The sequence below is a fragment of the Gigantopelta aegis genome, chromosome 10, assembly GCF_016097555.1.
Source record: "Gigantopelta aegis isolate Gae_Host chromosome 10, Gae_host_genome, whole genome shotgun sequence".
Lineage (NCBI taxonomy): Eukaryota > Metazoa > Mollusca > Gastropoda > Neomphalida > Peltospiridae > Gigantopelta > Gigantopelta aegis.
The window spans coordinates 72072570-72096314 of NC_054708.1; the positions used below are offsets into that span (position 1 = coordinate 72072570).

General features: G+C 38.2%; 1 protein-coding gene and 1 long non-coding RNA gene across 3 annotated transcripts in view; one reads left to right on the forward strand and one right to left on the reverse strand.

Moving 5' to 3' along the window:
* The window catches only part of LOC121384337 (5-hydroxytryptamine receptor 4-like), a 90381-nt gene that overhangs the window by 34033 nt on the left and 32603 nt on the right, over nt 1-23745 (reverse strand). The gene's annotated exons all lie outside the window — the stretch shown is intronic.
* Nucleotides 19197-20601, forward strand: LOC121384339. Its single transcript, XR_005959377.1, has 3 exons — nt 19197-19549; nt 19913-19974; nt 20557-20601. It is a non-coding gene; the product is annotated as an uncharacterized LOC121384339 (long non-coding RNA).

The following is a 23745-nucleotide window of genomic DNA, read 5'->3' on the forward strand; positions in this document are numbered from 1 at the left end:
CTTTATTCTCCAATGTCCTAGATTCAATAATATAAGAACCAAATTTATAAAACATTATTACCAAAGACATCCAAGCGTTTTTAAACTTATTCAACTTCTAAGTACTGTTAATATTAAATAACTTAATAACTTCGGGAATTATTTAGTACAAGCAAATAATGTAAGAAATAAATTATTGGAATGAATTGTTTAATGCTGTACAATACAGAACCTGCACCGGGTAGCACAAAAGTATACTTTACCTCTGGTATATACTCAATATTGACATATAGCCAACTAATATATTAATTAGTAAAACTGATACGTTGAATTAGATATATATATATATATATATATATATATATATATATATATATATATATATATATATATATATATATATATATATATATGTGTATATGTGTGTGTGTGTGCGTGTGTGCGTGTGTGTGTGTACATGTATGTATGTATGTATTATGTATTCAATAAGGTAAATCACTCTCCACCGTTATCGTGTACATTATTTATTCATTTTATGTTTATGTTTGTATAAGTTGTAAAAACTTAAAGTAATAAAGAATTTGACTTTGAACCTTGATTTACATCATGAGTTACAAAGTATGACCAGACAGCGTGTTTACTGAGACATGAGTACACGTGTACAGATGTAACAACTAAACACGGATAGAAGGAAGGATGGAAATGTTTTATTTAACGACGCACTCAATACATTTTATTTACGGTTATATGGCGTCGGACATATGGTTAAGGACCACACAGATATTGAGGGAGGAAACCCGCTGTCGCCACTTCATGGGTTACTCTTTTCGATTAGCAGCATGAGATCTTTTATATGCACCATCCCACAGACAGGATAGCACATACCACGGCCTTTGGTGTACCAATCGTGGTGCACTGGCTGGAGCAAGAAATAGCCCAATGGGCCCACTGATGGGGATCGATCCCAAACACTGGTAGAAGGCAGTCATTCAATACAGATGATTTTGGTGACGGGTTTTTTATTATTTTAAGTTTAGAATCTGAGAGACAAGTTTACAATTTGCGTTGATCTCAGATAAGCATTCCGTTTCTCTATCTTGGCAAAAATCTTTTAACACAATTGCTTTTAGCTTTTTTGCTTTTCTTTCTTTCTCTGGAATGTGCTAAATATAGACGACCAGGTTTGTTTGCAATCTAGCATTGTTTTAGACGATTTTTTTTAAATAATAAAAAATCACATTCGTGTTTGGCCAAATGTGTATATGTGTATACGTATAGATGTATGAGCTGTACTATTTCTGTGTGCGTATTTCTGTGTGTTGTATTACAAGCATAAAATGGTATATTCTAAAAACAAAACGAAAAGAAAATTCCGCGAAAGACATGGAATATTTTAAGACATGCTTTAAAGGGACATTTCTGAGTTTACTGCATTGTAAGAAGTTTCCGACTAATAACATATTTCTACGATTAAACTTGCATATTAAGTATTTTTCTTGCTTATAATATCAGTGTCTGTATATTCAATGTTTCTCTGGTCGTCTTAATATTAGTAAGAAGCCCAAATTGGATTTGGTCTTCAAATAATTTCGTACGTACGAAAATATATATTTTAAGAAATAAAATGAAATTTAACATAGTACAAATATTAGAACGATCAGAAACACGTTTAATATACAGCCACTAATATTTTATGCAGAAAAATACATTTGATATGTAATTATAATCGTTAAAAAGTATCTGTTATTCGATAACATCTTTAAACTTGCAGCAAACTCAGGAATGTCCCTTTAATATAACACTGCACTATGCAATAACACCAGCTGACATATGTATGTGTGAACAGGTCCTTGACTAACGATTGTGGGGATGGGGAGGGGGCAAGAAGGCAAGATGCGCCCCCACGCTCCACCCACCACCCACCACCCCATCCCACTAGATGTAGCATTTTAGTTATGAGTGATATCTTTGTCTAGTTTAGGTGGGGGACGTAGCCCAGTGATAAACTGCTCGCCTGATGCGCGATCGACTTAGACACGATCCCCGTTGGTGGACACACTGGGCTATTTCTCGCTCCAGCCAGTACTCCACAACTCGTATACCTAAGGTCGTGGTATGTACTGCCGTGTTTGTTGGATGGTGCGTATTATAAATCCCTTGCTCATGGCGTGGCGGAAACGTGTTGTTGTTTTTGTCTGGGGTTGTTGTTGTTGTTGTTTTGTTGGTTTTTGGGGTTGTTTTTTTTTTTTGGGGGGGGGGGGGGGGTTGGGGGGGCGGGGGTCTCATTTGTGTTCCTGTCTGACGCCATCTTATTATAACCGTTAATAAAAATGTGTTGAGTGCGTCGTCAAAGGAACTGTCGCCCTGCTTGCTGTCTTTGTATTGTAAGATGTTTTAGAATAATAAGGCCTTTTTATCGAGTATATAACATTTGTCGCTATATCCGGTGTGTTTCTAATCGTCCTAATGTTTAGCAGCTTAAACGTCTTTTTATTTTCTAATATATATTTTTTGTTTCATCCATATAAAATAATTATGAGATAAAATCTAGTTTGGATAATTTATTGCAAAGATTAGATCAATCAGAAACACATTGGATATAGAGACACCGATACTCCATTACCAATAATTATTTACATGCTTATATACCACTATACTCCAAACAAGAAAATACATTGTGCGTGTAATAGTAGTCTGTTTTGTTGAACTGGCGCACATTGATTAATTAATCATCGACTATTGGATGTCAAACATTTGGTAATTATGACACGTAGTCGTCAGAGGAAACCCGCTACATATTCCCTAATGCAGCAAGGGATCTGAGACCACAACGTCATGGAAACGCCATACAAGTTGTATGGATGTGACGTCATTAAAGATAGGCTACACTATCAGTATGTGTCCTGATATGGACAGGCGGGCCGACCCACCCCACTGGGTTATTTCATGTTCCAACCAGTATTTTACAAGTGGTGTATATAAAAAAAAAACATGGTTATGTGCTGTTTTGTCTGAAAGAGTGGTGTAGCGACAACGAGTTACGGTTTTCACTTTCTACCACAAGAATCGCATTTAGCATAATATGATTATCAAGAACGAATAACACACACGCATAATAATGACAAAACGTGTTTAACAACTTTTGTTTTTTAACCCACCTAACAAAAGGTCTTAGCAATGGCCGTGACCTGGTTTTCTCTTCATGGTGTTCTTGTTTACGTGTCACCACTTTTGTCAGACGTGACGGACCATAAGTTAGACAGTGCTCCATGTTCATTAAACGCACATTTATTTCAATTTGCTACTGAGCACCATATGACTTACGGGTGACAGACATGCCTATAATCTGCTAAATTAGTGGCAAGTAGGAAACACACGGCTTTTTCGATAAATCACCTGCTTACTTCTCGTCAGTTCTAAACGGACACAAACAACGATTTAATGCTTTTAGATCGTGTGGGCACGAATTAGACTAAAAGGTCACTCTCGCTCAATCATCATTACGAATATAATAATTCAATGTTCTATGACACTGTATGACGTTTAACATTTAAATTCTCTTCCTTACGAAGATATTTTTTTTTTAATAATTTTGTTTATTAAGTGTTCTAATTATAATTTTAAATACTGACCCGACTTGACCTGACCTGACCTTCGTGACCTGATTATTGTGACCTGACCATCGTGACGTGGTCTGCCTTTGTTTGACCTAACTAGAATTTGCAGCCATTGTAAGTTGTTTCCGACTTACACAGTCTTTTTGGCGACAAAACCCCCCACAAACATATTAAATACATATTTTTGTTTGGAATACCAATGTCTGTATATGCAATGTTTTTAGTAGTCAGTTTTCCCTTTACTTCGTATATATACATATGCATATACATATACATATACGTATACGTATACGTATACGCATACGCATACGCATACGCATACGCATACGCATACGTATATGTATATGTATATATATATACATATGCATATGCATATACATATATACACACACATATATATATATATATATATATATATATATATATATATATATATATATATATATATATATATTAAAAAGAAAAAGTCAGAAGCCTCCTTTAAAAGTCATATAGCCCTCTTTAATTCTTTAATGTTTAAAGGAGGCTTCTGACTTTCCCTTTTTTTTTATCTTGAACCCCTTTGATACTTTAGAGGAGAGGTTCCAGCAACACAGGATTTTCTATTCGTATACATGTGTGTGTGTATATATATATATATATATATATATATATATATATATATATATATATATATATATATATATATATATATATATATATATATATATATATTTGTTTGTAGGTATGAAATTATTTTCAGGCAAAATCTGATACGGGTGTTTCTGTTGTGCTGTTTGCTCAAAGATATACACCTAAGCGTCAATCATAAACATATATTTCAGTATTTCAGTAATGACTATAACAGCTTTATGAGTTTCGCAAACTGCTGTTCGTAATTTCCCAGATTTATTAAAGTAACCTTTAATATTGGTTGCAGCTGCGACGATTATTGTTAACGGGTTCTACTAATGGGCGCAGTGGGGACCATAACAATAGTGATTGGCGTTACAATCGAAATGTGCAGTAGGGTGCAATGTTGGTGGGGTGTTTCCAAATAACTTCAGTTTTGCTGATGATATGTCACTTCTTTGCCCATCTATTTCTGCATTTAAAAAGACGATTTACGAGAAATTTGCAGAAGATTATGATATTATAAATAATACAATGAAAACTGTTTGTATGTGTATTGAACCAGAAACTTTGCAGTTGATCAATGTGTCTTCGATATATTTGTGTGGTGATGTACTGAAAATTCTAGACAACTTTAAATATCTAGGTCATATTATATATGCAAAAACATGAAAGATGATAAAAACATTAAACGACAGTATAGAGCCCTTTGTGTACGCGCAAACATGTTGTTGCAGAGATTTGCAAAATGTTCAGAATCAGAATTAGTTGTGAGTTATTGTAGTAATTTGTACGCGGGTGTATTATGGGTGAAATTTATGCAGGATAACAATGCATACCGATAGATGATCGGACAACGACGACCTTACAGTGCCAGCAAGATGTTTGTCAGTCATCGAGGTAAAAAACTTTAATTCTTTTTACTTCGCTCAACAGCTTATTCGTTGAAAAGTAGACTCGAAGCAACCTCAAACGACCTACTTGCTCACCTGCGGTGTACAAGTGTGTACGTCAAATACGTACGTCTAAATCGCTGGCATAAGCTACTGTATACTGTGTAATCAGTTTTATATGTGATGTGTAATTATGTATATTCTATCGGTCACTGATTTAAAATTAAATGTATTATTATTATTATTATTATTATTATTATTATAACTACTACTACTACAATAATGACTGTTACAAAGCTAGGAACCTCTTGTCAAACGGTTTCACGTACAAAATATTCCAGATCGATCCTGAGTGGGGATCAGAACTGGATCATTAATGTGAAAAGCAAACTTCAATTGTTCCTACCTCAAACCAAATTTGAACTACGAATCGTGGCTGACCTGTCAAAGAGAAATCTGGACTTGTGGTCGGAACAGAATATGTTGGGGTTTTCTGTTCTTGTGTGTTTAATTTGTAATGTGACCGAAGTAAAGGTGAAGAAACTGAAATGCGATACATCATCAGACCATGCCAGACATTGTGTTTAAGGCTACTTGTTAAATTTGACAATGATATATCTTGTTTAGGAATTTTGTAACCTTTGTCTAAAGATATAGATATATATTTATTTATTTATTTATTTATTTAAATCCAATACATTAGGATACTGCTTTGTGGGTCTGATAAAATTGTTTTAAAATATATATTATATGTTGGGGTTTGTTTGTTGGTTGGTTGGTTGGTTTGGAGTGTTCTTGTTGTTTTGGCGCGGGGGGGGGGGGGGGGGGGCTTTTTATATGTGAGGTTTTTTTTATTTATTGGGGGAGTTATGGAGGGTGTGTGTGTGTGTTTTGTTTATTTGTTTGTTTGTTTTGTTTGTTGTTGGAGTTTTTATTATGATTATTATGATTATTATTATGATTATTATTATTATTATTTTCTCCACTCTAGACCATGAGTCACAGTTATCAAACTACTGTTCCTAAAACCGATCCCCAGCATTCATACCGGTATTTGCGGTTGTTCACAGGGAGCGCTGGAGGTGGTTATATGGAATGTGTTAGGTTTGCATTCAAAATACATATCAAAACGTATTTAAGGGGAGATGGAGGAACGTTTTTAAAGTTTGTTTTGTTTAACGACACCACTAGAGTACAATGATTTATTAATCATCGGCTGAAACGAGAAATAGCCCAATGGGACCACTGACGGGGATCGATCCTAGACCGACCACGCACCAGACTAGGTGGAACATAGCCTGATTTTGTGTTACGGTCCATTGTGTTATTATAACCGATACCCGTATGTAGTGCCGTGTTACGTTGCTTGCCAAGTGAACATCTATTGTGTGTCCACTGCCAAGTGAACATCTATTGTGTGTCCACTGCCAAGTGAACATCTATTGTGTGTCCACTGCCAAGTGAACATCTATTGTGTGTCCACTGCCAAGTGAACATCTATTGTGTGTCCACTGCCAAGTGAACATCTATTGTGTGTCCACTGCCAAGTGAACATCTATTGTGTGTCCACTGCCAAGTGAACATTTATTGTGTGTCCACTGCCAAGTGAACATCTATTGTGTGTCCACTGCCAAGGGTGGTGCCTAGCCCAGTGGTAAAGCGCTCGCTTAATGCGCGGTCGGTTTGGAACGGATCCCCTTCGGTGGGCCTATTGGGCTATTTCTCGTTACAGTCAGTGCATCACGATTGGTATATCAAAGGCCGTGGTGTGTGCTATCTTTCTCGGTGGGATGGTGCGTATAAAATATCCCTCGCTACTAATGGAAAAAATTAGTGAGTTTCCTCTCTAAGACTATATGTCAAAATTACCAAATGTTTGACATCCAATAGCCGATTATTAATATATCAATGTGCTCCAGTGGTGTCGTTAAAAAACAAAACGAATTTTAACTTTTAACTGTTTCCACTGTCACGTCTTTGTATAATGGCGTATACCACCAAATCAAATCTCATAGACGACAATAGTAACATATGTGGCTAAAACTCGTACCTGCAGCGTATCAATCGATATACACACCACGGATATAAATACTACCACCCTCACCCTTAAAGTGAATCTGGAAGAAAATGGAGGTTTAGTTGCTCATTTCAGAGATAACGGGTAGCGTCTATGACTACCCTGGTTCCGCATAAACTTTGTGAGTAATTTTGTTTACAGGTACCCCATACTTGTTTCGAGCACAAGGCTACTTGACACAGTGATACTAGATGATATAAAATTGCATACATGTTTTGCCCAGATGAAACTATTTTTTTTTTTGTATTACAACAAACACACTCACATGTATCCACAGGACTTGTGATATTAACTACTCTAACAAACGTTAGATGCACCTCGAACTTTGACCCAGCCGGATGTTATTTGGTTTAGTACTACCCATACATAGTCAATGCACTCCGTCTTGTACCAAGGTACCACCTTGTATATGCGAACAACGGCTTTTAAAAATTATTTAACATGTCTTCATGCGTCGCTAAACATACATTTATTGACGTTTGATTTTACATATTATGCCGTCTTAATTTTCTCTTCTTTTTGTCTCCTTTGTTTTTTCATTCTAGTGTGGACCTCACCCTAGAAGGCTAAAGCACAACTTCCTGCCACTTAAGATCGCGGATTGATACAGCATTAGACCGACGAAGTAGCCACTGCAACAAAAGGCTTTCTTCCGCTTCCTTGTTTGTTTTGGCACTGTTTGTGAAATATGGTGGCATAAACGATTAGAAGTATTTGTAAGTCTTCGATCTCGAGTGAATCCTATAATTTATCGACAGCTTTGAGTCGATGCTGGGGATGAGAAATACATTGGCAAACGACATTAACAATGTGGCGTTTAGGTGGACCGCACTTTGCTTAGTCGAAGCGGCCATATTGATTTTCCCAATAGTATCATCACTTGGTTATTCTTCGTTGACATGTTTACAATATTATGGAATAGACCTCTTTCACATTCCACTGCGCATGTCCATGTAGCGGTGAAACTCGTGAACGCTAACCGTGAACTCACGCGAGATCTCGCAAAAACAGCCCTGTGTACAAGTTAGGGGGGGGGGGGGGGGGTGTTAGACAATGGAAGGCCAAGCAGTAGGAATGTGAATATCTCCAAGATTAAATATTCTATCAGTAGGGAACCTGAAAATTCCAACAAAGACTTATTGGAGACATTTGTGAATTATTGCTTATCATGAAATAAAAAATATTTTGTTGTTACCGAGAAACCATCGGTTTGGATCCGTACACAACAAATATCGGATATGGGCTGAAATAATATTAAAGGGACATTCCTGAGTTTGCTGCATTGTAAGATGTTTCCCACTAATAAAATACTTCTACGATTAAACTTACATATTAAATATATTTTCTTCTTTAGAATATCAGTGTCTGTATATTCAACGTGTTTCTGGTCATCTTAATATTAATAAGAAGCCCAAACTGGATTTTTCTTCAAATAATTTCGTACGTACGAAAAAACCCATTTAGAAAATAAAATGAAATTTAACCTAGTACAAATAGTAGAATGATCAGAAACACGTTTAAAATACAGCCACTAATATTTTATGCAGAAAAATATATTTGATATGTAATTACAGTCGTTAAAAAGTCTCTGTTAGTCGATAAAATTTTAAAAATTGCAGCAAACTCAGGAATGTCCCTTTAATGTGCGCGCGTGTATGTATGCATATATATATCGTATTTAAATTGGAGACATTTGTGAATTATTGCTTATCACGAAATAAAAAATATTTTGTTGTTAACGCCCGAGAAACCATCGGTTCGGATCCGTACACAATAAATATCGGATATGTGCTGAAATAATATTAATATGTGCGCACGTGTGTGTATGTATGTATGTAGATATTTATCGTATTTAACATGATTTGAATATTTATAAAGCATTATACTTATAAACACATTCAGGATTCGTGTCGGGATTTCTTTTCACCCAGTTATTTCAAATTCTGTTCGGTATTTGGAATAAAATTAAATGATACATATGAAATTTTAGCTAAGGTACTAAAAAACATTTGAATGAGGCCCGTAGGAACGATATCTGGAGTGGTGGGGACACAACCTGTAGTGGACGGACAGTCTAGTTGGTGGGGGTGGGGGTGGGGGGGGCAAAAGCCATATTTTAAACCGGGTTTATAAAAGTAGGGCTACCACTACTATCACTACTACTACTACTACTAATACCACTACTACCACCACTACCACCACCACTACCACCACCACCAAAACTACTACTACTACTACTACTACTACTACTACTACTACTACTACAGTACTACTACTACTACTACTGCTATTGCTACTGCCACTGATCATGAAAATAAAAACCAGTCGCTACAAGTTTTGAAAATAAGTAATATTATGACAGTTTTGATTCATAATGTACAGTTCGCCACATAGGCTACCCAATTCGATCCTCAACTAGATACCTTATAGACACCTTGCCACGTAACGGGCAGAGCTCTGTTCTTTGATACACCAGTCGTAAAGCACTGGCTGGAAATGAGAAATCGCACGTCCATTCAGAAATAATGGATTCGAGGTTTACATGTTACTCTACTGGCATTGCGTGACTTGTCTCTATAAACATAGTCGCTGTTCTCGAAGAATTTAAAATAAATCAATTTGAACTCTTTTTTTCTCTCTCTCTCTCTCTTTTTGCTTTGTCACACGCCTTTTTATAGGATTTTGTGTGTGGAAGTAAGCGATCTATAAAAAATAACGTTTGCGGTAACCTCGTAACCCAGATATACTACAGATGGATATCGTACTTGCTTCTTTCCTAATTTTATTATTAATATATGAGACAATAACAAATTAACAAACTAATTCGAGAAATGTTCATACATAGGCGAACGGTCTCCCATTTTTATCCAAATTTAAATTAAAATTCCCGAATCACTGTGCATTTGTTTACATGCATTTTTTTTTTATAATAATGTGAGTATAATGATTGAAATACATGGCGAAAAAGTTTCAGGCCAGGTAATTTTGCTCGAATGTCGCCACCTTTTTTGACGGAATTCGAAGAATTGCTCCAGTATTTGGGGGGCGGGGGGGGGGGGGGGGGGTTGACACTCTAGACCCGCCTGTCTCATACGCTAATGATGTTCTTTTCTTCTTCTTTTTTGTTGATTTTAAATCAGTCTGACATTAGCAGATGAAACTAATACATAGGTTGACAGGCCCTTGTGAATGGGGGGTGGGGGTGGGGGATGTACTTCCCACATGAGGGCAAAAATGTACATTGTTTGTCCTACTCTATATAAATAATGATAAATTATGACTTGTGCCACCCACACCCACCCTAGCCTCCCCCTTCACTACAGACTGCCCCGTCCACTTGAGCCCCACCCCCCCCCCCCCAGCTAGAGAGAGAGAGAGAGAGAGAGAGAGAGAGAGAGAGAGAGAGAGAGAGAGAGAGAGAGAGAGAGAGAGAGAGAGAGGGAGGGAGAGGGAGAGGGAGAGGGAGAGAGTGGGAGAGAGGGAGAGAGAGAATATGATAAAACTTTTTCAAATAAACAACTGGACCCATATTCACAAAATATCGTAAGCCTAGTTTTACACGTAAACGTAAATCTACGACTGAAGAGCTATTCACGAAACCACGAAAACGTAAGTTACGTGTAAAGTTGGACGTAAATATAAGAGTGCCTCAGGTTGCAACTAACGCTGCACGTAAGTTGTGTACATATAATAAATCAAGCACGATCGCCGTTATTTACTATTATTTACGGAAACTAGCAGCATTTCCAATAAATGAAACAGTTTGCTATGGCGAACGCCCACGGATTGAACATATTTTTGTTCATGATCGAACGGATGTTTTCGACTTGGCCAATTTCTCCTGAGTTATCTTTTCCTTTTTAAGAAATGTCCTCAAGTTCGTACCAAAACGCGGATCCCCACCAATACCAAACTGCCATGGTTCACTGTTCGCAATGTTATTGTTAGCAGACGACAAACAAAATTGCGTTTTGCGCATTTGTTATTTACCCGGTAGCCATCGTTTCTAATGTGTTTTTATTAATTACTCCAGTGAGAATGTTAAATCGTAGATTTACGTCCAACTAAGTTACGTTTACATTTATGACCATCTTTGAGAATAAGGTGCTTCTTGCACGTAAACGTAAATCTACGGCACACGTAAGTGCTAGTCGTAGACGTAAATTTACACTTTTTTGTGAATATGGGTCCTGGTGTGTACATGTAGAGAGAGAGATGTGTTGTATGATTGTATGTAGATTTATGGACAGTAACTGCCTGAAGCGAAATTGGCCCTGAGTCTACGGTAGCAGCCATCGATAATACAGTGAATACTTGTCATATTGTCATGTCGCTTATTTGTGACAGGGAATCGATAATTCTGCAAACTGCATAACAGTTATTTTGCATTAAGTATCAATCCCAAACTTCATTATATGCATGTCCGGTTTTGCGTGGAGTTCGTGTGAGGTTGACATTATCTATAATACCGACTATTATAAATGGCGAATTCGTGTTTATCATATAACTGTTGAAGACATTGTCCCATGAGCAACCTTGGGGACAAAAGGAAAGGGTGAAGATCAATCTGACTCAAACCAGTACAGACGAATATGACAAAATGCAGATTACAGACAGGTAACGACGAAGTCAGCAGTCTACGTTACGCTAGTGGTAAAATGCTTCATGATATAAAAAAAAAGAAAAAAAGTAAAGTTTGTTTTATTTGACGCCGTCACTAGAGCACATTGATTTTTTATCTTATCATCGCTATTGGACGTCAAACATATGGTCATTCTGACACTGTTTTTTAGAGGAAACCCGCTGTCGCCACATAGGCTACTCTTTTACGACAGGCAGCAAGGGATCTTTTATTTGCGCTTCCCACAGGCAGGATAGCACAAACCATGGCCTTTGTTGAACCAGTTATGGATCACTGAGTTTGGTTAAATAACAAACCTGTAACACATTTGGATAACGTTACAATAGAATGAATCGAGAATCTTTAAGGTTAAAACGGTGAAATATTGTTAAAAATAGACTAAAACTCGACTCCATAACTGTTACTTCTCAGACGCACGTGCGTTTTTTTAAATATAAAAAATGCATTTTGTGGTATTAGAAACACCAGAATGACTAGAAAACCTTCAGTTGTACGGAAATGGATAATCTAAACAATAAAATATAAGTAAAGTTTGATTTCAGTGATCATAAACGACTCTAATAGTGAATAATATGCCTATAGTGTTTAAAACCTAGGGTCCGTCTCTTAACAATTAGTGATGAAATATCCGATCATTAACCCCGTAATATTAGAGTTAGAGTTAGGGTTAGTTTTTGGGTTAGGTGAGGTTCCCTCTTTATACATCAATATAATGGGGGTGGGGGTAAGAGGCGTAAATCTTTCCCAATTAGCAAGGGACAATATTTAAAAACTAGAAATTGGTCCACGTGATATTTACGTAGGTTACGAATGCTTGGCTATGTGAATTATATTTACGCAACCGGTGAATGGATTACTAAACACGATTAACATAAGATACGTTCTATATGTGAAAAATAAAAGCAATTTCCGGATTAATTATTAGTTTCTTAGTCTTTAACTTCCAAATGTATAAACAGCTGTACTGTCAAAATAATCATACATCTAATATTCACACCGCCAGAGCGAACAAGGCTCGAAGTATACCTACTTTATGCACTCAAGTTGATCTTAGCGCTAAGATCGCATCGAGGAATGGGGCCCAGGGCCCCGTTCCACGAAGCGATCTTATCCCTAAGATCAACGAAGTACATAGGGTAGCTATGCGCTTAAGGTAATCTTAGGGCTAAGATCGCTTCGTGAAACGGGGTCCAGTTCTGTAAGTCTGTGCAACTGTCAAGGTTATGTGTTGAATAAGAACATTTCCATTGTCGCTGGACATAAAAGCAGACCACATTAATGTCTGTGTTACAGCATATGGATTCTGATAGAGATCTTACCACACGAATTCCACTGACATTCACTTTTGACAAATTGGTTTTGTTACATTGTCCATGAGAAATCTATATAACCTATATTCCACACAACACAATGGCAAAGAATGTCCACCAACACGATCTGTGTAGCGGCTACACAAAACACAGCTGGTGCCATTCTAAAACTTTTTTTATTACAATCAAATCTGTCTAGAACCACATGAATCCTGACCACGTGGCCAGGCAGATATCATGTGATCCCTCAAGACGAGACTCAACCCTATCTGTCTCTTACTAACATAATACAAGGCATTTGTAAGGGTTGATTCTGAAACGAAGATACGTGGAAGAATGGGATGTGGGAAATATCATTAGTAGTTTGTATGGTAAAGTATGGGGGGGGGGGGGGGCGTAGCCCAGTGGTAAAGAGCTCGCCTGATGCGCGGTCGGTCTGGGATCCATCCACGTCGGTGGGCCCAATGGGCTATTTCTCGTTTCAGGCAGTGCACCACGACTGGTATATCAAAGGCCGTGATACATCCAGTGGCCAATCATTAATAAATCAATGTGCTCTAATGGTGTCGTTAAACAAACAAAAATAATAAAATAAAAATAAATGTTAAGTTTCGTATGATATCGTATTGTGCTGTGCTGTATTGTACCGTATCGTATTCGATTGTTATATATATATATATTTTTTTTTTTTTTTTTTTTTTTTTTAATACATATTTATTGTCCCAGATCATATAGCAGTGTCGGGTTTGGGAGCCCCGACTCACTGCTTTACATTTGTATCCATGATTTAAGCAGCAACAAACTGTGTTAAAAATAACAAAAACTAATAGAAACTGATTCAGGGTGAAGTTCAATTCATGCATACAGATGAACATGGACAGTGATCTATAATATAACTATTGTTATGATCCGAGATTTAAACCGGAACAGATTGTTATATATATACTACTCAAAAGAATTTAAGGGTCAAAAATTTATAACCAAATAAGTTTCAGAGTGTATTAGATTGATGATGTAAACTACACCAAAAATTTAATTTATTGTTCCATATTTACAAAAAAACACAAATAAACGTCACTGTATACAAGAAAGTCACATGACATGCTGTCAAAGTTGAAGGTTGTCAAACATGGATTTTACACATTAGAACATTCGTTTAATAGTGTGTGAATCCACCCCTGGCGCGAATACACTCGACACATCGTTGCCTCATGCTGTTGATCAGACGTCTGAAGAACTCTTGGGGAATGGCCTCCCACTCTGCCATAAGAAGTTGACCCAGATCATGAAGGTTGGCCGGAGGGGCATGGTTATCCCGAACTCTCCTGCCTAATTCGTCCCAGGCGCTCTGTTGGGGCCAAGTCAGGCGAATATGCTGGCCAATCCATCCTGGCGATACCTTGTTGTCTGAGAAAGTCCGTTACCACCCTGGCGCGGTGGGGTCTGGCATTGTCATCCTGCAGAACTGCCCCGCCGCCAATCTGCTGAAGGCCTGGGAGAACCAACGGCCGGATAATCTCATTCAGATAGCGGATTCCATTCAGATTGCCATCCACCACATAGAGGGGGGTCCTGTGGTGGATAGAGATGCTGCCCCACACCATGACGCTGCCACCACCGAACCGGTGACGTTGTCTAACGTTAACGTCAGCGAAGCGCTCCCCAGGACGTCTGTAGACACGAACCCGACCGTCGTTGAACTGGAGACTAAACCTGGACTCATCAGTGAACATCACTCGACCCCACTGAACACGTTGCCACCGCAGATGAAGTGTGCACCAGTGACGTCTGGCCGTTCTGTGATGTGGTAGGAGTGGTGGTCGAACAGCCTGGCGACGGCAGCGTAGATTATTGGCTCTCAGACGATTGCGTATGGTTTGATCAGACACTCGAGTTCCAGTAGCAGTCCGCAGATTGTCACGTAATCGGCGTGCAGTGGTTGTGCGTTGACGTAGAGCCATATTGGTGATGTAGCGGTCCTCTCTATTTGTAGTGCTTCGAGGTCTTCCAGAACGTGGACGATTTCGAACAGAATTCGTTGCTTGGTACCGTTGCCACAGTCGGTCAACGACACTCTGACTGACACCAAGTCTCAGAGCAACATTTCTTTGCGTATTGCCATCCTGAAGCCAAGCAATAGCCCTTCCTCGATCTTCGATAGTCAGTTGACTACGTACCATTGTCGAATTTGGAGCGTGCACCGTACACGAACGCAAGCTCCAATTATACGGAAATTCAGCATTGGGAACATGGAATACACATGCAAAGCGTGCAAATGAAGCGCTTTGTGAAAAAGCAAGTTATGGGCACTTAGCAGACCTTTCGCTTTCGCCCTAATTTACGTGCAAATGTAAGCATGTTTTCGCCATTAGAACTAGTCGACAGTGTCAATGACAGTGGATTTTAATTCATTTATGGGTTGCTTAGACCCACTTTCGTCAAAATGGAACAATACCATGCGTGACATTATAGTCTAGCTAATATAATTGACATTGAGAAAATAATGTCGAAAATATCGTCTGACCCTTAAATTCTTTTGAGTAGTAATATATTTAGTATAGTACCACAACACTACACTACACTACACTACATTACACTACACCACTACACTACACTACACTACAGTACACTACACTACACTACACTACACTATAGTACAGTACAGTACAGGATGGTATGGTACGTTACGGTACTGTATGGTATGGACTATGGTACGGTACGCTACAGTACAACACAGTACCGTATATTACAGTACATAATATTATGCTATGTTACGTTGTGTTGTGCTATGATCAGGCCACGCCACACCGCACAGCACCGCACCGCACCGCATCGCACAACACCACTTTACATTATTTTTACTCTACTTTACTCTACTTTACTCTACTTTCTTTACTTTACTCTAGTCTACTGTACTTTACTCTAGTCTACTTTACTTTACTCTAGTCTACTGTACTGTACTTTACTCTAGTCTACTTTACTCTACCTTACTCTTCTTTACTTTATGTTATTAATGATACGTGTGGATCCAGAAAATACCGAGCTGTAATTCAGTGTTTGGTATAAAAAAGAAAAAAGAAGGTAAAATATAATAAACGTTGTCGAGTTATTGGAAACACGCCAAGAGGTTGTGTTTTTTGTTGTAGTTGTTGGATTATTTATTATTATGTTTTATATTATTATTATTATTTTATTGTTTCATTATTATTATTATTATTATTATTATTATTATTATTTTATTTTTATTTTTAATTTTGTTTGGGGGGTGGGGGGGTTTTGTTGGGATATTTTTTTTTTTGGTAGCCGTGGTTCAGTAGTGCTTGGGCTCTCTCTCTCTCTCTCTCTCTCTCTCTCTCTCTCTCTCTCTCTCTCTCTCTCTCTCTCTCTCTCTCTCTCTGTGTGGGTGTGTCTCCCTCTCTCTCTCTCTCTCTCTGTGTCTCTCTCTCTCTCTCTCTCTCTCTCTCTCTCTCTCTCTCTCTCTCTCTCTCTCTCTCTCTCTCTCTCTCTCTCTTGTATTTTTTGCCCCTGCGTGTGTTGTAACCTCACCGTGGTGCAGGGGTGTAACATTCTCTTTGAGAATGGCCAATACAGCACAAAATGAAGTTTAGAGTAAAATTCGGTGTCCGTAAATTTCTGTGATATTTGTATTTGTATTTTTGCACAGTTCTTTACACTGTTTTTGTTTAAACCTTGAATTTTTATATTGATGTTGATCATCACTTTATTTATTTGCATTACCATAGTTTGACACCCAATAGCCGATGTATTTTTCGTGCTGGGGTGTCGTTAACCATTCATTCATTCATTCATTCATTCTCTTGTATTTTATTTGTCTTAGCTTAATTAAGTTACAATAAGTCATAGCTACTGTAAATTGTAGAAAACACTCCTGTGAACCGGACATGCCTGCTATAACTCACTGTAGCTAATAATTACGTAACGTTTTTATGTTTTTCTACGTTTAAATAGTTACAGTGCTTTATTATAAAGCCATTACTGTTAATCTGTTTAATTATATTCACGTGGTTGCATATCATGGTAGCTCATTTGTGCCAAGTAAAAACTAAATTCTAATTCATTTTGCAAATAACGCGAAATTTGAGGCAGTAAAAGCAGCATTAACGTGTCGGAAATTCGGGGAACACAGTCGCAAATATCAACACAGTCGCAAATATCAATTTTACCGTCTTCGCTACGCGTCGGCGGTAAAACGCAATTTGCAACAGTAAAAACAGCATTAACGTTCGCAAATGATCAAATACAACATAGTTAACCCCTAAATAACGCAATAAAGACGACATAAGGAAGATGTGACAAAACGTCTGCGATGAAACTACACGCAGATCTATGCGAAAGAGCAATGCGACGTGAGAAAACAACAACGATTTGTCGCATTTTCACAATAATATGTAATCAACATGGCCACCTTTCAGCCTTCCATATGTCCCTGAGTAAACGGTGTAGGAATTGTCGCATTTTCGCAATAATATGTAATCGACATGGCCATCTTTCAGCCTTCCATATGTCCCTGAGGAGTAAACGGTGTAGGATTGTGTTACCGTGTAAACTACGCGTGCTCGCCATAAAGAGAGGGTGTATATAAACTGACGAGACACGTGCCCACACGTCGAAGATGTCCGCATGTAGCAGCGCGTTAATGCTTTCATCTGTCAAGATTGTGTTTGCTTTTTGCGCCAGTAGAGAGTTTTAGAAGTTTGGAACTCCCCCACATCCATAATCGCAATTAGGCTGCCATGGCATTCCAAGAAACACTGAAGCAGCACAGGTGTAAGGCAGGAGCCACCGGGTAGTGATTACAGTAAACAGACGCACGTGGAGCGTGTTTTATTGCCAAACTCTCATCTAATAACTTATCTTATCGAAACACAACCGCAGAAAACGCATACCAAGTGTACAAAGTCGCCACGTTTAGTGGGGTAAATAAAGTACGCAACAATTATCTTCCTGTGTTGTTCTGCATGAATCAGTATTATATTTCCAGCTGTTCTGCATGAACGTAATATTAATATTTCCTGCTCTTCTGTATGAACGTAATGTTAATGTTTCTTGATCATCTATATGGACGTGATGTTAACATTGCCTGCTCTTCTATATGAACGTAATGTTAATATTTCCTGCTCTTCTATTTGAACATAATATTAATATTTTCTGATCTTCTATATGAACGTAATATTAATATTTCCTGATCTTCTAGACGATCGTAATGTTAATATTTCCTGATCTTCTATATGAACGTAATGTTAATATTTCCTGCTCTTCTATTTGAACGTAATATTAATATTTCCTGATCTTCTATATGAACGTAATATTAATATTTCCTGATCTTCTAGATGATCGTAATGTTAATATTTCCTGATCTTCTATATGAACGTAATGTTAATATTTCCTGCTCTTCTATTTGAACGTAATATTAATATTTCCTGATCTTCTATATGAACGTAATATTAATATTTCCTGATCTTCTATATGATCGTGATGCTAATATTTCCCGCTAACATACAGTTAGTGTTCTTGCCGTTTAATGATGATGTATTTTAACTATGACAATCGTAATCATTTATCATCGTCTGCTAACGCTCAAGCATGCTACTCTGGGCACACAAATCAGCTACGTCTGTTTTCCGTTTACAAAATAGGTAAACGGTGTTATGAGGAAAACCTTCATCATCGTTCAAACCCCTGTCCAGGAGAGAAACGACAGGGTAGCACATACCACACAGTCTATAAGATATCAGCAGTAAAGTGCAGATAGATAGATATATACTCTTCAAAAAAAGAAACGCAAAAGGGTACAAATGGGTTATAACTCCGATTTTATGTTTCCTACCGGTTCATGCTTTGTGAATATAAGGTCATTGCATGTCCCAAACACATTCCCACGGTTACATTCGATAAAACGCAGCTACTGTACAATAAAGTTCCAAAATGTGAATATTCGCAAAAACGCAGCCACGTGCAAACCATGTCACCACTGCACGTGCGTTGTCTGCACGTGCAACATGAACACCGACAGTATAAAAGTGCAGGGTGTTCGTGTAACGGGGACTAAATATTTGGCCGTTTGTATATAAATAACATATTTTATCTATTACTATTAATATTTATTTTAGGATTCAATTTATTTTATTATAGGATATTCTCAATCTGCATTGAGAATATCGTATTGGTGCATTAGACAAAGCCTTTTATGGTTGTTTCTCGCCATACTGGCTGGGGACGAGCCATTGGTTGATACTATCCAATGGTTATGTGTATTTGGTGTCACGTGGTCGTGAGTCAGGTCCGTGCAGCGCTGAGTGTAGACAGTGACACAACACGTTATATACTTACGACTTGCAGTTGCCTTTTCCTTTTCCTGAGCCTTTCGTTATCTTCAGACTTCCTTTTGGCACTTACAGGTTTGACTAATATGCATGTATTAATTGTTATAATGTTTATCTCATTATTTTAGATATATGTAAATGTAATACATAATGTGGAAAAGTGTTTAAACGTCCATAATTAATGCTAGGTAAATACCTTTTAAATATTGAATTCACTAAAACACACTAAACGAATAAATATATATATGGACGAGTTAACTTTATAAACAGTAATAAAGTAAAGGTGTTGGATATATACTATTAAACGTATAAATATAGATAGAGGCGCAAGTTAATTGTATAAACAGAATTAGTGATTAGCGTTGGATGAGATGTCTAATTGCTGTAGTTTTATTATCCATTTGAGTGGTAGCTTATATTTTATCCATTTATTCACAGGATGAAGCCCACGTACATGTAATAGTGTTATCATCCTATACGGTTCATCGCCCACAGCGAAGGTGTGTAGTAGTAGTAGTATTGTCTATTTCTTTATTACATGCAATTCTTGCAGCGAAGGTGTTTCACGTGCGTCTTGACCAACGTACGTGACTTGTTTCACCTGTGCTGTAACCGAGTATTTTATGTATATATATATTATTGTTTTTTAAATCGATTGTTCCAGTTTGTATTCTGTAATGGTCTTTATTTTAATGTTTGTCATACAAAGCCGAACGTTATTGTTTTATATTGACAGCATTTGAAATGGGGAAGTTGTTTATTTTGTAATCGAGTAACGTTGGCAATAATGTTGCCAAGTCTTTACTGCTTTGTGGTATTTTTTTGTTTGTATAACCGCATTTAATTATCTTAAATGCATGTACTTATTTTTGATTGTTTTTGGCACTAACGTCGCCGAAACGTATATGTATATTTTTGAAGGAAAGTATTATGCCAGTAACTTGGCATAATTGTGTGATAATGGTTTAAATGAGTATATATATTGCTATGTAATGACATTTGTAATTTATTTTTATGATTAAGTCGAGGTTGTTAATTATTTGTTTTATCAGTGTATTTATCGTTTGTAATTATTTTTACAGAACCACGCGTATGGTGTGATCGAGAGAATAAACCCTCGAACCCTTCCCAGCCTTGTTGTGTTTCTTTTGGGGGAATACTTTCCAGTAGGCTACATTCGCTTGCCTGGCCTCTGTATCTGGCCGACAGTTGACAATCCAGGACATGCCACGTCTCAGTGAACCGCAGAGAAACAATGCCATCGGCCGACTAGACGCAGGCGAATCCAGAACGGCCGTTGCCAGGGCATTCCATATGTCCCCAAGCACCATCTCCAGACTGTGGGACCGTTACCAGCAACATGGATCAACACGTGACCTCCCTAGATCCGGTCGACCACGGGTCACTACCCCCGGGCAGGAACGCTACATCCGGGTACGCTACCTTCGGGAACGATTGACTACTGCCACCTCCACAGCCGCAGCAATACCAGGTTTGCGCAGGATATCCGACCAGACCGTACGGAACCGCCTACGTGAGGTAGGAATTCGTGCCAGACGTCCAGTTCGAGGTGTCATCTTAACACCACAACACCGTCGACTCCGACTGCAGTGGTGCCAGATTCATCGACAATGGCCTCAACTGCGATGGAGACAGGTGTGGTTCAGTGACGAGTCCCGATTTCTGCTCCGACGTCATGATGGAAGATGTCGCGTGTATAGGCGTCGTGGTGAACGTTATGCGGCAAACTGCGTGCAGGAAGTGGACAGATTCGGCGGGGGTAGTGTCATGGTGTGGGCAGCCATCTCACACACTGGCAGAACTGACCTGGTCCACGTGCAGGGCAACCTGAATGCACAGGGCTACATTGACCAGATCCTCCGGCCACACATCGTTCCAGTTATGGCCAACGCCAACGCAGTGTTCCAACATGACAACGCCAGGCCTCACACAGCACGTCTCACAACGGCTTTCCTACAGAACAACAACATTAATGTCCTTCCTTGGCCATCGATATCACCGGATTTGAACCCAATTGAGCATCTATGGGACGAGTTGGACCGACGCCTCCGACAGCGACAACCACAGCCCCAGACCCTGCCCGAGCTGGCAGCAGCCTTGCAGGCCGAGTGGGCCACCATCCCCCGGGACGTCATCCGTACTCTGGTTGCTTCAATGGGCAGGCGGTGCCAGGCAGTTGTCAACACACGCGGAGGCCACACCCGGTATTGACTCCAGATGACCTTGACCTTGGTGGTGTGTCCTTGGTGGTGTGTCCTATCACTTACTCACAATGGACTAGAGTGAATTGTGAACAATCCTGCAACATTTGGTAATTATCGGACTTACCATTCAATAATTAAATCAATTCTCCAAATGTTACGACAATGTGGTTTTGCGTTTCTTCTTTTGAAGAGTATATGATAAGTTCAACAATAACCCCGCGATGTCGTGAAATCGGACAACCATATCTGAGAAATCGGGCTAAGCTGTTTTGAAGGGCAATGAGTTTTACTTGAAACTGAATATCAGATTCCACACATCAACAGTCCGTGCTAGGCTGGGCTTGCCGTGATTAAAGTCTTGTTTGTATCTCAATGGTAGGTGTTACATATATTACTTCGTGTCAACAATTCAAAGTCATTTGTAGATGACTTTGTTACATTATGTTAATTTCATAGTAAAGACAATAACAAAACTGATAATTATACATGTAAAGATGGACTAATTTGCTACTTAAAGATTTAAGTTGAGTTTCATTCTGAGAAATAATTGTTTTAAAATTTAAAGTTTTAAACTACGTAACCTTTGTCTTATCACTGTTAAACACATTTAACACCACGGAATACTTGTAGAGCCCTGTTTACATGAACATATTTACCCCTGGGACAACTTTATTATATGGTGCAAAAGTACTAGGAGGTAATTGTTGTCATGTAAACGCTTTTACCCCTGGGGTATCACTAGCCCTAAGTCTTGAAAGGGGGAACTCTTGTTACCCCGTAGGCAATAATACCACTGTGGGCAAATATGTCATGTAAACGGACACGAGTTACTTCAGTAACTATATTCATATATATATCTTTTGTTGGTTGCAACAGTTAAACCAATTTGAACTGCCAGAGACCTGACTATATTCATTACCGTCGTTGGTTGCAGCAGTTAAACCAATTTGAACTGCTAGAGACCTGACTATATTCATTACCGTCGTTGGTTGCAACAGTTAAGCCAATTTGAACTGCTAGAGACCTGACTATATTCATTACCGTCGTTTGTTGTAACATTTAAACACTAACGATATTCATTATTGTTGTTGTTTGTAACAGTTACACCGATTTGAACTACTACAGAACTAACTTGTTAGCAACATTTAAACCAATTTGAACTGCTAGAGAGCTAACTATATTCATAGTCGGCGTTTAACTCAGCTGGGAAAAAAATAAGAAATACTGTAAAAACAACGTGTTCCCTAATTTATATAGATTAGCATACAACATGCATGCAATTTAACATGCTACCACAAATACACAACACAAATACCTACTTGATGATCACCGGAGTATCAAAATGAGCGATACTTTATCACTGAAATCTTAAAACCAAATCACAGAGCTTTCTACAGCGACTCTCAGAACTTTCTGGCTGAAAACGGCGACCAAGTTGGCTTCTGACAATACACATTTACCGTCAAATACTTTTCTTAATGGGGTATGCGTTCTCGCCAAAGCATGCGGGATTTCACAAGAACGGAAACAGTGATCTAAACTTAGACAAAAGCCGCCCTGTATTTTCAGTGGCACTAACCTCTTGCGTATCAATAAGGGGATATATTATCTGTACTTTCAGTGGCACCAAACACTTGCGTAACAATAAGGGGATATATTATCTGTATTTTCAATGGCACTAAACACTTGCGTAACAATAAGGGGATATATTATCTGTATTTTCAGTGGCACTAAACAGTTGCGTAACAATAAGGGGATATATTATCTGTATTTTCATAACGTTTCCAGCTTAAAAGGCATCATAACTTCTCTGGAAATTACTGCAAATTTTTCTAAATATCGTTTCGCGTCAATCTCCATTCACAAAATGAGACGTGAATTCCCTGCAACCTACGTTTGAAAGGACAACTGATAATTATTGTTTTCAATCCATAAGTCGGTGCTTGTTTCTTGGATATTTATTTTTTAAGAGTAATTTGTTGTCCTTTGTCATCATTTTGACATCATTGCATTAGTTTAACGACACCACTGGAGAATATTGATTTG